At 40.3% G+C, this 13628-nt stretch overlaps 1 long non-coding RNA gene across 1 annotated transcript; it reads left to right on the forward strand.

The window, feature by feature from the left end:
• The first annotated feature begins 1084 nt into the window (after positions 1-1084).
• Positions 1085-12452, forward strand: LOC122462074. Its single transcript, XR_006284417.1, has 3 exons — positions 1085-1276; positions 10507-10510; positions 12394-12452. It is a non-coding gene; the product is annotated as an uncharacterized LOC122462074 (long non-coding RNA).
• The last annotated feature ends 1176 nt before the right edge of the window (positions 12453-13628 follow it).

Genomic DNA, 13628 nt, shown 5'->3' on the forward strand with positions numbered 1-13628 from the left:
TTACCCCAGCTTGCCAGAACCCGCAACTACCATCACGAGAGTTCGCCATACCCCCTCCAAGCAGCTGCGCGGACTGTTGGGGAGGGGGACTTACAGGCTGCCACTCACCTATCCAATGCGATGTATCCAAGTCCCGGCACCAAGATGTTAGAGAGCTTATTCCTTCACTCTCCCACTTCCCTGGTCCTTCTCGCATGAACAGAGAGCAACAATACCCGAAGTCCAAAGGTGCAAACAATTCGATGTTTATTGGGGTGAACTTCCAGCAAGCTTAAATACAAGTTCCTTTTTCCTTATTTTCGAATCCCAACTTACTTCCTGTTTGCCCCTAATTTATATAGTAATATTCTTAGCTATACCTTAACCAATCATTCTACTGAAATTTAACTAACCAATCCTAACATATTGTAACATGATTAGCTAACCAATTATATCCCACCACCTTAATTAGATTACACCCAGCAAAATTAATTATACAGCAGACAGAAACAATCACAGGACCAGACAGAGATTATACAGACAAACAATAGCAAAGTGGGAAAACAATACAGAAGTGAGGATTTCACATCCCAGCTATTGATAAGTGAGTTCTTGCCAGACAGGATGCTATCAAACTAAGTTTCCTTTTACATTTTCTAGGCACTTCCCTTTCTTTGGAGGTGATAGGAATTATCAGGACAGGATTGTATTCAGGACAGGATTGTATTCCTAACAGCCCAATAGCACCTTCTTTCAATGTGGCTAGTTTGGAATGTGAGGATGTGACTGTTCGCTTCCTGGCTTATGGCTGCCTCTGCTGCTTAGCCAAAGGCCTTAGCCTAAGAACAGGGCCTCAAACTGTCACAGTAAGAGAAGGCCCTTACACCAGCAGACAGTGATTTTGATTCTTTTATACCTCTAACTAGCCAAGTAATAAGAATACCCCTAAATTCTTAAAGTACAGGCCTTTACAGACAGGCCTGAATATCTATATCCTAACAGGCAGTAAGAAAGGAAGATAGCTAATGTAGGAAGATAGCTACTTCCTAGGCAGTAATGACTAGAAGATAGTTAATATAATGCCAATATTTAAGAAGGGCTCTAGAGATGATCCTGGCTATTACAGACCGGTAAGTCTAACATCAGTACCAGGCAAATTAGTTGAAACAATAGTGAAGAATAAAATTGTCAGACACTTAGAAGAACATAAATTGTTGCGCAAAAGTCAACAGGTTTCTGTATAGGGAGATCATGTTTTACTAATCACTTAGAGTTCTTTGAGGGGGTCAACAAACATGTGGACAAGGGGGATCAAGTGGACATAGTGTACTTAGATTTCCAGAAAGCCTTTGACAAGGTCCCCCACCAAAGGCTCTTACATAAATTAAATTGTCATGGGATAAGAGGGAAGATCCTTTCATGTACTGAAAACTGGTTAAAAGACAGGGAACAAAGGGTAGGAATAAATGGTAAATTTTCAGAATGGAGAGGGGTACCTTGTGGTGTTCCCCAAAGGTCAGTCCTAGGACCAACCCTATTCAATTTATTCATAAATGATCTGGAGAAAGGGGTAACCAGTGAGATGGCAAAGTCTGCAGATGATACTAAACTGCTCAAGATAGTTAAGACCAAAGCAGACTGCGAAGAACTTCAAAAAGATCTCAGAAAACTAAGTGATTGGGCAACAAAATGGCAAATGAAATGTAATGTGGATAAATGTAAAGTAATGCACATTGGAAAAAATAACTCCAATTATACATACAATATGATGGGGGCTAATTTAGCTACAACGAATCAGGAGAAAGATTTTGGAGTCATCGTGGATAATTCTCTGAAGACGTCCACGCAGTGTGCAGCAGCAGTCAAAAAAGCAAACAGGATGTTAGGAATCGTTAAAAAAGGGATAGAGAATAAGACGGAGAATATCTTATTGCCCTTATATAAATCCATGGTATGCCCACGTCTTGAATACTGAGTACAGATGTGGTCTCCTCATCTCAAAAAAAGATATACTGTCATTAGAAAAGGTTCAGAGAAGGGCAACTAAAATGATTAGGAGTTCGGAACGGGTCCCATTTGATTAGAGATTAAAGAGGCTAGGACTTTTCAGCTTGGAAAAGAGGAGACTAAGGGGGGATATGATAGAGGTATATGAAATCATGAGTGGTGTGGAGAAAGAGAATAAGGAAAAGTTATATACTTGTTCCCGTAATATAAGAACTAGGGCAACCAAATGAAATTAATGGGCAGCAGGTTTAAAACAAATAAAAGGAAGTTGTTCTTCACGCAGAGCACAGTCAACCTGTGGAACTCCTTGACTGAGGAGGTTGTAAAGGCTAGGACTATAACAGGGTTTAAAAGAGAACTGGATAAATTCATGGAGGTTAAATCCATTAATGGCTATCAGACAGGATGGGTAAGGAATGGTGTCCCTAGCCTCTGTTTGTTAGAGGGTGGAGATGGATGGCAGGAGAGAGATCACTTGATCATTACCTGTTAGGTTCACTCCCTCTGGGGCACCTGGCATTGGCCACTCTCAGTAGACAGGATAGTGGGCTGGGTGGACCTTTGGTCTGACCCATTATGGCCATTCTTATGTTCTTAATTTCCCATGTTGTATGTGTGCAACTGATTGTTCCTTTCTAAGTGGAGTACTTTGCATTGTCTTTATTGAATTTCATCCTATTTCTTTACTTCCTATTTCTTCAATTCGTCAAGATCATTTTGAATTTTAATCCTATCCTCCAAAGCACTTGCAACTCATCCCATCTTGGTATCATCTGAAAACTTTATAAGTGTACTATCTAAATCATTGATGAAGATATTGAAGAGACCACGACCCAAAATGGATCCCTGTGGGACACCCTTGATTCAGCCTTCCAGCTTGACAGTGAATTAATTATAACTACTCTCTAGGAACAGCATTATCTGTGCATATCATGCTAACGGATTACCTAAACTTTTCCTTATCTCTGAATTCTAAATTCAGTGCTGCAGTAAAATGCCACATTTTATCTAAAGATTTGCAAATAAGGAAAATATACCATTATGTAAATAAACAGTGAATAATTTGCTTCTTTGCATTTTGTTTGCATATTTAATTATGGTTGTCGTGTTGTCATGGCTCAATCACTTATTGAATGACAAATATACTGCAGATCTAGGCCCATTTATTTTGTTAAACTGTGAGCTATGACAGCCAAGATTAACATGAAAATTTAGTTCACCCACAATGTTTTCAACTTTTGCTGTTTTATTGCAGGTCGTATAGATAGATAGATAGATAGATAGATAGATAGATAGATAGATAGATAGATAGATTTACTTCAAGTCCCAGCTGGCATCTAATTAATGTGAAACTCATTTTAAAATACAAGTAAATTCCTAGTTCTCAAGGTTAGGCAGAGAAGCTTGAACCCTAACTACTCAAAAACCTGGAAGAAAATAAAATAAAAACTGCAATGTAATCTGTTTGAGGGCGACAAGAAGAGAATGTGACTCACATTCCCAGAATTCAGTGTATCAGTATACATAGTGCACATTCCAGCAGTATGGTGATGGGTGACTTAAAACTGTACAATTTCTTACAATTACAAGTGAGAGAGAGACTGTCTCTTCATCCAAAAACACACTGGCTGTTATTGCAGGGCTATTTTACCTTCTTATACCCAAGGTAACTTGCCAAAATCTTTCTGTTCCTAGACAGGTGTCAGGTTTTTATACCCCTTGACAGGTTCCTATTTAATCCAACTGTGTTATTCGTCAAGCGATGATCCGTTGACGGACAGCTGTGAATGTGGATGTACAAGCATCAATAATTGAAGTGATGGCTTTCCTATGTAACTTGGACTAACTTGTTGCTACAGAAGTTTCTGTTCCTTTGGGACGTCTGTACCTAGTATTGCTATGTCAACTTTTCTTTTCTATAATTTCTCATTTTACAGTAGGTTTACTGTTGACTAGTTCAATGAACTTTGACCTAGATCCAAATAAAAAATCTCTCTTTCTTCTGTTCTTCCTCTGATAGATCTTCAGTACATTATAAAACAAAACAAATTGTCAATGAAATAAAAAGTGATTCTGTCATAAATATAAAGGGAAGGGTAACCACCTTTCTGTATACAATGCAAAAAATTCCTCCTGGCCAGACGCAAAATCCTCTCGCCTGTAAAGGGTTAAGAAGGTAAGGTAACCTCACTGGCACCTGACTCAAAATGACCAATAAGGGGGCAAGAGACTTTCAAATCTGAAGGGGGCGGGGGGAACAAAAGCTTTTGTCTGTCTGTGTGATAACTTTGCCGGGAACAGATCAAGGATGCAAGCTCTCCAACTCCTGTAGAGTTAGTAAGTAATCTAGCTAGAAAATGTGTTAGATTTTCTTTGTTTTTTGGCTTGTAAATTCGCTGTGCTGGAGGGAATTTGTATTCCTGTTTTTGTGTTTTTTTGTAACTTAAGATTTTGCCAAGAGGGATTCTCTATGTTTTGAATCTGATTACTCTGTAAAGTATTTACCATCCTGATTTTACAGAGGTGATTCTTTTACCTTTTCTTTAAATAAAATGCTTCTTTTAAGAACCTGATTGATTTTTCATTGTTCTTAAGATCCAAGGGTTTGGGTCTGTGTTCACCAGTGCCAATTGGTGAGGATATTATTATCAAGCCTTCCCGAGGAAAGGGGGTATAGGGCTTGGGGGGATATTTTGGAGGAAGTTGTCTCCAAGTGGTCTCTTTCCCTGTTCTTTGTTTAAATAGCTTGGTGGTGGCAGCATACTGTTCAAGGACAAGGCAAAGTTTGTACCTTGGGGAAGTTTTTAACCTAAGCTGGGAAGAATAAGCTTAGGGGGTCTTTCATGCTGGTCCCCACATCTGTACCCTAGAGTTGAGAGAGGGGAAGGAACCTTGACAGCTTCAAAATACAATTCCACTTTTCTTTTCACTCTAAGAAGTACTGTGTCTTGTTCCTTCTGATTCTTCTTCTTTAGATAACATACAAAATACCTGAAGAAAGAGGACATTCCAGCCTTAGTTCTGACTAAGGCAAATCTCCTATTGAAGTCAAATGGAGATTTCCCTGAGTTAGGATTGAGGGGGAAAAAGTGCAAAACTGGGTCCTTTTTAAGGGAATCATTTGTTGGGTTTCTGATTTTCAAGAAACAAATACAGGTCAAACAATTGTCAAATGATTAAGGAAAGAAAAGTTTCAAATTTTAGGTTTAAATTCAAATTGAAAGAAGGAGCCATCAGTCTGTCTATGAAACAGGACTGGCCTTGGACCTAGACTTTCTGAGGAACTCTTCCTGCACAGGGGGACAAAGAGGTGACTTTATTTGATCCAAAAGAGAAGGGTCAGATATCTTCTATAAAAGGAAGAATATACTATGGCCCCCATGCTTTACTTAGCACAGGAAGCCAATTTTATTTGGATAAAAGTGTTCTGGGAGAACACTTCATCCTCTGCATCCTCTGTACTGTCATGGATGGATGTAAACAGTTCAGGAAGGACAGGCAGGGCAGAAAAGATGGGGGAATTGCATTGTATGTAAGAGAGCAGTATGACTGCTCAGAGCTCCAGTATGAAACTGCAGAAAAACCTGAAAGTCTCTGGATTTAGTTTAGAAGTGTGAGCAACAAGGGTGATGTCGTGGTGGTAGTCTGCTATAGACCACCAGACCAGGGGGATGAGGTGGACGAGGCTTTCTTCCAGCAACTCATGGAAGTTAATAGATCGCAGACCCTGGTTCTCATGGGAGACTTCAATCACCCTGATATCTGCTGGGAGACCAATACAGAGGTGCACAGACAATCCAGGAAGTTTTTGGAAAGTGTAGGGGACAATTTCCTGGTGCAAGTGCTGGAGGAACCATACAGGGGCAGAGCTCTTCTTGACCTGCTGCTCACAAACCGGGAAGAATTAGTAGGGGAAGCAAAAGTGGAGGGGAACCTGGAGGCAGTGACCATGAGATGGTCGAGTTCAGGATCCTGACACAAGGAAGAAAGGAGAGCAGCAAAATATGGACCCTGGACTTCAGAAATGCAGACTTTGACTCCCTCAGGGAACTGATGGGCAGGATCCCCTGGGAGAATAACATGAGGGGGAAAGGGGTCCAGGAGAGCTGGCTGTATTTTAAAGAATCCTTATTGAGGTTACAGGGATAAAACATCCCGATGTGTAGAAAGAATAGTAAATATGGCAGGCGACCAGCTTGGCCTAACAGTAAAATCCTTGCTGATCTTAAACACAAAAACGAATCCTACAAGAAGTGGAAGCTTGGACAAATGACCAGGGAGGAGTATAAAATTATTGCTCAGGCATGCAGGAGTGAAATCAGGAAGGCCAAATCACACTTGGAGTTGCAGCTAGCAATAGATATTAAGAGTAACAAGAAGGGTTTCTTCAGGTATGTTAGCAACAAGAAGAAAGTCAAGGAAAGTTTGGGCCCCTTACTGAATGAGGGAGGCAACCTAGTGACAGAGGATGTGGAAAAAGCTAATGTACTCAAAGCTTTTTTTGCCTCTGTCTTCATGAACAAGGTCAGCTTCCAGACTACTGCACTGGGCAGCACAGTATGGGGAGGAGATGACCAGCCTTCGGTGGAGAAAGAAGTGGATCAGAACTATTTAGAAAAGCTGGACCAGCACAAGTCCATGGGGGTGGATGTGCTGCATCCGAGAGTGCTAAAGGACTTGGTGGATGTGATTGCAGAGCCATTGGCCATTATCTTTGAAAACTCTTGGCGATCGGGGGAGGAAAAAGGCTAATGTTGTGCCCATCTTTAAAAAGGAAAAAAGGAGGACCCGGGGAACTGCAGGCCAGTCAGTCTCACCTCAGTCCCTGGAAAAATCATGGAGCAGGTCCTCAAGGAATCAATTCTGAAGCACTTAGAGGAGAGGAAAGTGATCAGGAACAGTCAGCATGGATTCACCAAGGGCAAAGCATGCCTGACTAATCTAATTGTCTTCTATGATGAGATAACTGGCTCTGTGGATGAGGGGAAAGCAGGGGATGTGTTATTCCTTGACTTTAGCAAAGCTTTTGACATGGTCTCCCACTGTATTCTTGCCAGCAAGTTAAAGAAGTATGGGCTGGCTGAATGGACTATAAGGTGGATAGAAAGCTGGCTAGATTGTCGGGCTCAATGGGTAGTGATCAATGGCTCCATGTTTATTTGGCAGCCAGTATCAAGTGGAGTGCCCCAAGGGTTGGTCCTGGGGCCGGTTTTGTTCAATATCTTCATCTCCTACAGGACAGGACAATAACTGATACCTCAGAGAAAAGGTGCTCCCCACTTCAAGATTTTCCCATAGAGTCATGTTCAATTATGTGGAAACATGTTCCTTCTTAAAGATTGTGGTAGTGGACATCTGAGACCACCTTTCTACTCTTCCGGAGGCAGAACATGGCCCCCAGTTCCAGACTTATGGAATTCTCATGTGTCCTAGGTCCTTACCAGCTTGAGTTTGTCAGCCCTCAGGGCATGTTGAAAGGCTCACTTTTCTCCCTTTTCTGTGAAGAGATGGGTATTGTGTAGCGCTAGATAGTGATGCTATAGGGTTTTTGTGTATAGTTCTTGTTGGTTTGATGCTGTTACTGTGTTGTTTGATTTCATCTAGGGTAACTGAGGATTCTATTTAATTATTCATGTATTTTAATAGATTGTGAAGGGTGTTGGCCCTGAGTGTTGAATGGGTGCTCGATTATTGTAGGATAGTAAAAATCTAAATAAACTGACAGCTAGAATTTCCCAGTGAGTGGAAACTAGCTGACGCTATCAGTCAGTTGGGGCTTCCCTTCAAGCACTGTGGAGAGGGAAGCCCCATAATAAGATTTCTGGGTAGGTAATGAAATTAGCATGCAAAGTGTTCACATATTTTCCTTGATGTGCATACATACAAAAGGTTTCAATCAAAGAACTATTCAGCTCTTTTAAAAACACTACTCAGATAAACCAATTTTTGTATATAGGTTTTATTTTTTTCATCCTCCCTCCAGCCTGAAACATCATCTTAAAATTCCCTTATCTATCATCTATCATAAAGGTAAATCTAGTCTCAAAATTGATTTTTTAAAATACTGTAGCAGGAATCTAAATATCAACTACATATAAGTCCAAAATGAAGTGTCAGAGAAAGAAATACAAGAATTAGGTGGAGACGTATATATACAAGCTTCCTTTCACTGGCAGAGAAGTGTTAGAAAGTTGACAAGGAACCACTCTGCAGTTTATGGAGGTAATTTGTCAGGGGAATTTCTGAGGGACCTGCTGCTAGAGATAAACTACATTGCTGAGAACCTAGAGTACCACAGAACGTGACTAACAAAAGATCAGAAGAAAAAAGGAAAGTGCAAAAAGAGTAAGAAGTAATGAAAGCTCTAAAGAGGAAAGGAACTTTAACAAATGTATTTACATAAATATATAAAGACTAATAAATGCCTAAAAGCTCCCTATGTTCAATTTTTACCATATATAAAAAATGTTTTAAAGCAACAATTTTAAAAAGGTGTTTTATTAAAAATTTGATTCCAACATTTCCACACGCAAACATCAGACCATTCTCAAGAGAAAATAGTAAATATTGCTAATGGATTACTCCAATTTATAAAGAGGTAGGAGGAAATGAAGGAAAATCTCATATGGGAAATGGATTTTAAAGTTTTGCCCTCTCATTTATGTATACAGTTTAATGGCAAATATAAGGAGTCTCTCTAGAATGTATATAATGAACTCAGCAGAATGAAACACCTCCTAGAGCCAGATTCCTGTACTAATCAAGAATATCTTACCCCTCAAATGACCTTACTGAAACCCATGGGACCACTCATGGTCCTATTTATGTAAATAAGGGTATCCAAATTGAATAAAGTACAGTAAGAATCCTGAATTACTCTAATGGATTTCTAGATTTTTTTACATGGTTTTTACATGGCTTGTGGCCAAGGCTACTGTGGAGAAAATAAACAAATTATCCACATGCTCAGGTTGCGCAATATTGACACATTTGGGATCAGGAAGGAATTTTCCCCCAGGTCAGATTGGAAGAGAGCCTAGGGGTTTTACGCCTTCCTCTGCAGCGTGGGGCATGGGTCACTTGCAGGTTTAAACTAGTGTACATGGCTGACTCTCTTTCAACTTTAAGTCTTTAAATCATAATTTGAGAGCTTCAGTAACTCAGCCAGAGGTTATGGGTCTAATACAGGAATACGTGGGCAAGGTTCTGCTCCCTGCAATGTGCAGGAAATCAGATTAGATTATCATAACAGTCCCTTCTGACCTTTCAGTCTACGAGTCTATGAATCCTTTGCATTGGCCTTCACTGTAGAGGATGTAACAGAGATTCCCACAACTGAGCCATTCTTTTTAGGTGACATGTCCGAGGAACTGTCCTGGACTGAGGTGTCAATACAGGAGGTTTTAGAACAAATTGATAACTTGAATGGTTATAAATCATCAGGATGAGATTATATTAATCCAAGAGTTCTGAAGGAACTCAAATATGAAATTGGAGAACTATAGAGGTGGTATGTAACCTATTGCTTAAATCAGTCTCTGTGCCAGATAACTGGAGGATAGCTAATATGACACCTTTTTTAAAAAAATAATCCAGAAGTGATCCTGGTAATTAGAGGCTGGTAAGCCTAACTTCAATACCAGGGAAATTGGTTGAAACTATAGTGAAGAACAGAATTATCACAGAATCATAGAACTGGAAGGGAACTTGAGAGGTCATCTAGTCCAGTCCCCTTCAGTTATGGCAGGACTAAGTATTATCTAAACAATCCCTGACTGGTGTTTATGTAACCAGCTTTTAAAAATCTCCAATGACAAAAATTCCAACAACCTCCCTAGACAATTTATTCCAATGCTTAATTGCCCTGACAGGTAGGAATTTTTTCCTAATGTCCAACCTAAACTCCTCATGATTTAATTTAAGCCCATGGCTTCTTGTCCCATCCTCAGAGGTTAAGGAGAACAATTTACCTGCCTCCTCCTTGTAACAACCTTTTATGTACTGGAAAACTGTTATTGTGTCCTCTCTCACTTTTCTCTTCTCCAGACTAAACAACCCCAATTTTTCAATCTTCCCTCGCAGGCCATGGTTTTTTTTAGATTTTTAATCATTTTTGTTGCTCTTCTCTTGACTTTCTCTATTTTTTCCACATCTTTCCTGAAATGTAGTACCCAGAACTGGACACAATACTCCAGCTGAGGTCTAATCAGCATGGAGTACAGCGAAATAATTACTTCTTGTGTCTTGCTTATAATGCGCTTTTTAATACATCCCAGAATGATGTTTGCTTTCTTTTGCCCTTCCAGCTTGACTGTGAGCCACTTATAACTACTCTCTGGGAATGGTTTTCCAACCAGTTATGCACCCACCTTAGAGTAGTTCCATCTAGGATGTATTTCCCTAGTTTGTTTATGAGAAGGTCATGAAAGACAGTACACAAAGCCCTCTTAAAATCAAGACATGTCACAACTACTGCTTCTCCCCTATCCTCAATACTTGTTCTCCAAAGAAAGCTAGAAGGTTGGTTTGATATGATTTGTTCTTGACAATCCATGCTGACTGTTACTTTACATCTTATTATCTTCTAGGTATTTGGAAACTTATTGCTTACTTATTTGCTCCATTATTTTTCCAGGTACTAAAGTTAAATGGACTGGTCTGTAATTCTCTGGGTTGTCCTTATTTCCCTTTTGTAGATTTGCATTATATTTATCCTTTTCCAGTCCTCTGGAATCTCTCCTGTCAGACACATAGATGAACACGATTTGTTGGGGAAGAGTCAACATGGCTTTTGTAAAGGTAAATCATGCCTCACCAATCTATTAGAATTCCTTGAGGAGGTCAACAAACATGTGGTCAAGGGTGATCCAATGGATACAGTAGACTTTGACTTTCAGAAAGCCTTTGACAAGGTCCCTCACACAGGCCCTTATGAAAAGTAAGCAGGCATGGGATAAGAGGGAAGATCCTCTCCTGGATCAATAACTGGTTAAAAGAGGGTAGGAATAAATTATCAATCTTCACAATGGAGAGAGATAAATAACAGGGTCCCCCACCTATACTGGAACAGTGCTAGTTAACATATTCATAAATGATCTGCAAAAAGGTGTAACCGGTAAGTTGGCAAAGTTTGCAAATGACAGTTAAGTCCAAAACAAACTGTGAAGCGTTACAGAGGGATCTCACAAAACTGCGTCACTGGTCAACAAAATGGCAGATGAAATTAAAAGTTGATAAATACAAAGTAATGCACATTGGAAAACAGAATCTTAACTATATATGCAAAATGATGGGGTCTAAATTAGCCATTACCACGCAATAAAGAGATCTTGGAGTCATTGTGGATAGTTCTCTGAAAGCATCTGTTCATTATGCAGCAGCAGTCAACAAAGCTAACAGAATGTTAGGAACCATTAGGAAAGGGATAGATAATAAGACAGAAAATATCATAATGCCACTATATAAATGCCTGGTATGCCTGGTACCAATTTGCCTGGTATTGGTACAGAGAAGGACAACAAAAATTATTAGGTATATGGAGAGATTAAAAAGACTGGGCCAGTTCAGCTTGGAGAAGAGATGACTGAGTGGGGATATGACAGAAGTCTATAAAATAATTAATGGTATGGTGAAAGTGAATAAGGAAGTATTACTTATCCTTTCACATAACACAAGAATCAGGGGACAACCATAAAAGTAATAAGCAGCAGGTTTAAAACAAACAAAAGGAATATTTCTTCACACAATGCACAGTCAGCCTGTGAAAGTTGTTGCCAGGGGATATGAAGGCCAGAAGTTCAACTGGGATCAAAAAAGAATTAGATAAGTTCATGGGTGATAGGTCCATGAATGGCTATTAGCCAAGATAGTCAGGGATGCAACCCCATGTTCTGGATAACCTGAAGAAGGCTAACAGCATTTTGGGATGTATAAGTAGGGGCATTGCCAGCAGATCAAGGGACGTGATCGTTCCCCTCTATTTGACATTGGTGAGGCTTCATCTGGAGTACTGTGTCCAATTTTGGGCCCCACACTACAAGAAGGATGTGGAAAAATTGGAAAACATCTATCGGAGGGCAACAAAAATGATTAGGGGACTGGAACACATGACTTATGAGGAGACGCTGAGGGAACTGGGTTTGTTTAGTCTGCGGAAGAGAAGAATGAGGATGGATCTAGACTGTTCTCAGTGGTAGCAGATGACAGAACAAGGAGTAATGTTCTCAAGTTGCAGTGGGGGAGGTTTAGGTTGGATATTAGGAACAACTTTTTCACTAGGAGGGTGGTGAAGCACTGGAATGTGTTACCTAGGGAAATGGTGGAATCGCCTTCCTTAGAGGTTTTTAAGGTCAGGCTTGACAAAGCCCTGGCTGGGATGATTTAGTTGGGGATCGGTCCTGCTTTGAGCAGGGGGTTGGATAGATGACCTCCTGAGGTCCCTTCCAACCCTGATATTCTATGATTCTATGATTGCTAGAATGTAGGACTGGATAACAGAGGGTGGATCACACAATAATTTGTCCTATTCTGTGTGTTCCCTCTGAAGCATCTGGCATTGGCCATTATCAGAAGACAGAATACTGAGGTAGATGGACCACTGATCTGAGCCAGAATGGCCATTCTTATGTTCTTAAATCAAGAATTTCAAAACTGTCAGTTTCAATTTCCTTTAAATGTACATCTGATTTTTTTAAGACAAACTGCAAATATCTTTTAATTAAGGACTTTAAAAAAATGGCAAACACTTTCACTCTTCTTACAGTGACACTTCATTGCAATCACTTTTTCATTACAAAAAAGTTTGACTTCTCCATACTAGTAAAATTATGAGGAGACTCTGCTGAAATGGTGTCATCAGCGGCTTCTATTATGTACACAGAGTTCTCTGCTCAGGTGGGGGCTGAATCCTTCCTTCTTTGGGATGGAGATATGCCCATTTTAAGACTTGTGGTAAGCCAAGGGTTAGTAGAACTTGAGTTAGCAGCTTAGTTTGTTAACCTAGGGCTTGAGAGCATCTACACTCATCTGTAACCCCACTTTAGGAGTAGTTAACCCCTGGTTTCAAACCTGGGGATTCCAGTGTCTTTGCTGCTTTATGCAAGCCAAAGTCCAACCACCAATATCTCAGACCTCCAAGTACCCTCCCAAAATGTGGCAGCTCTAGCCCTTTGTTCATGGTGCGATGTGGGAAAAATTGATTGTCCACCAAACTTAACAGAGAAAGTTGGCCTGTGGGATTGTGGGATACTTTTAGTGGACTCCCAGAGCATGAGTCCAGTGAGGCTGCATCTACACTGCAAAGCAACAGGGCTTGAACTCAGCACTATGTGGTCCTGGACCCTGGGTCCAAGCCCTGGATTAGTGTGATTTGTGTATAGATGGAAGAGAATTTTAGTCTTGAGCCTGAATTCAAACCGTGGGTTTATAGTGCAGTATAGACAGGGAGCACTGGCTTGAATAGGGCAGAGGCACCAGCCTGCTCAAAGAACTCCCACTAGCCCATCATGCTGGTGGAGGGGCTGTTGCTACCACCTGAATAAGGAACCAGACAGCAGGGTCACAAAATGCCTTAATCTAGCCCTGATGAGAAAGATGGTGTATTGTAAAGAGTGACAGCTATTTTCATTTACATCATTTTAGAA

This window comes from Chelonia mydas, chromosome 1 (genome assembly GCF_015237465.2).
Source record: "Chelonia mydas isolate rCheMyd1 chromosome 1, rCheMyd1.pri.v2, whole genome shotgun sequence".
Taxonomy (NCBI): Eukaryota; Metazoa; Chordata; order Testudines; family Cheloniidae; genus Chelonia; species Chelonia mydas.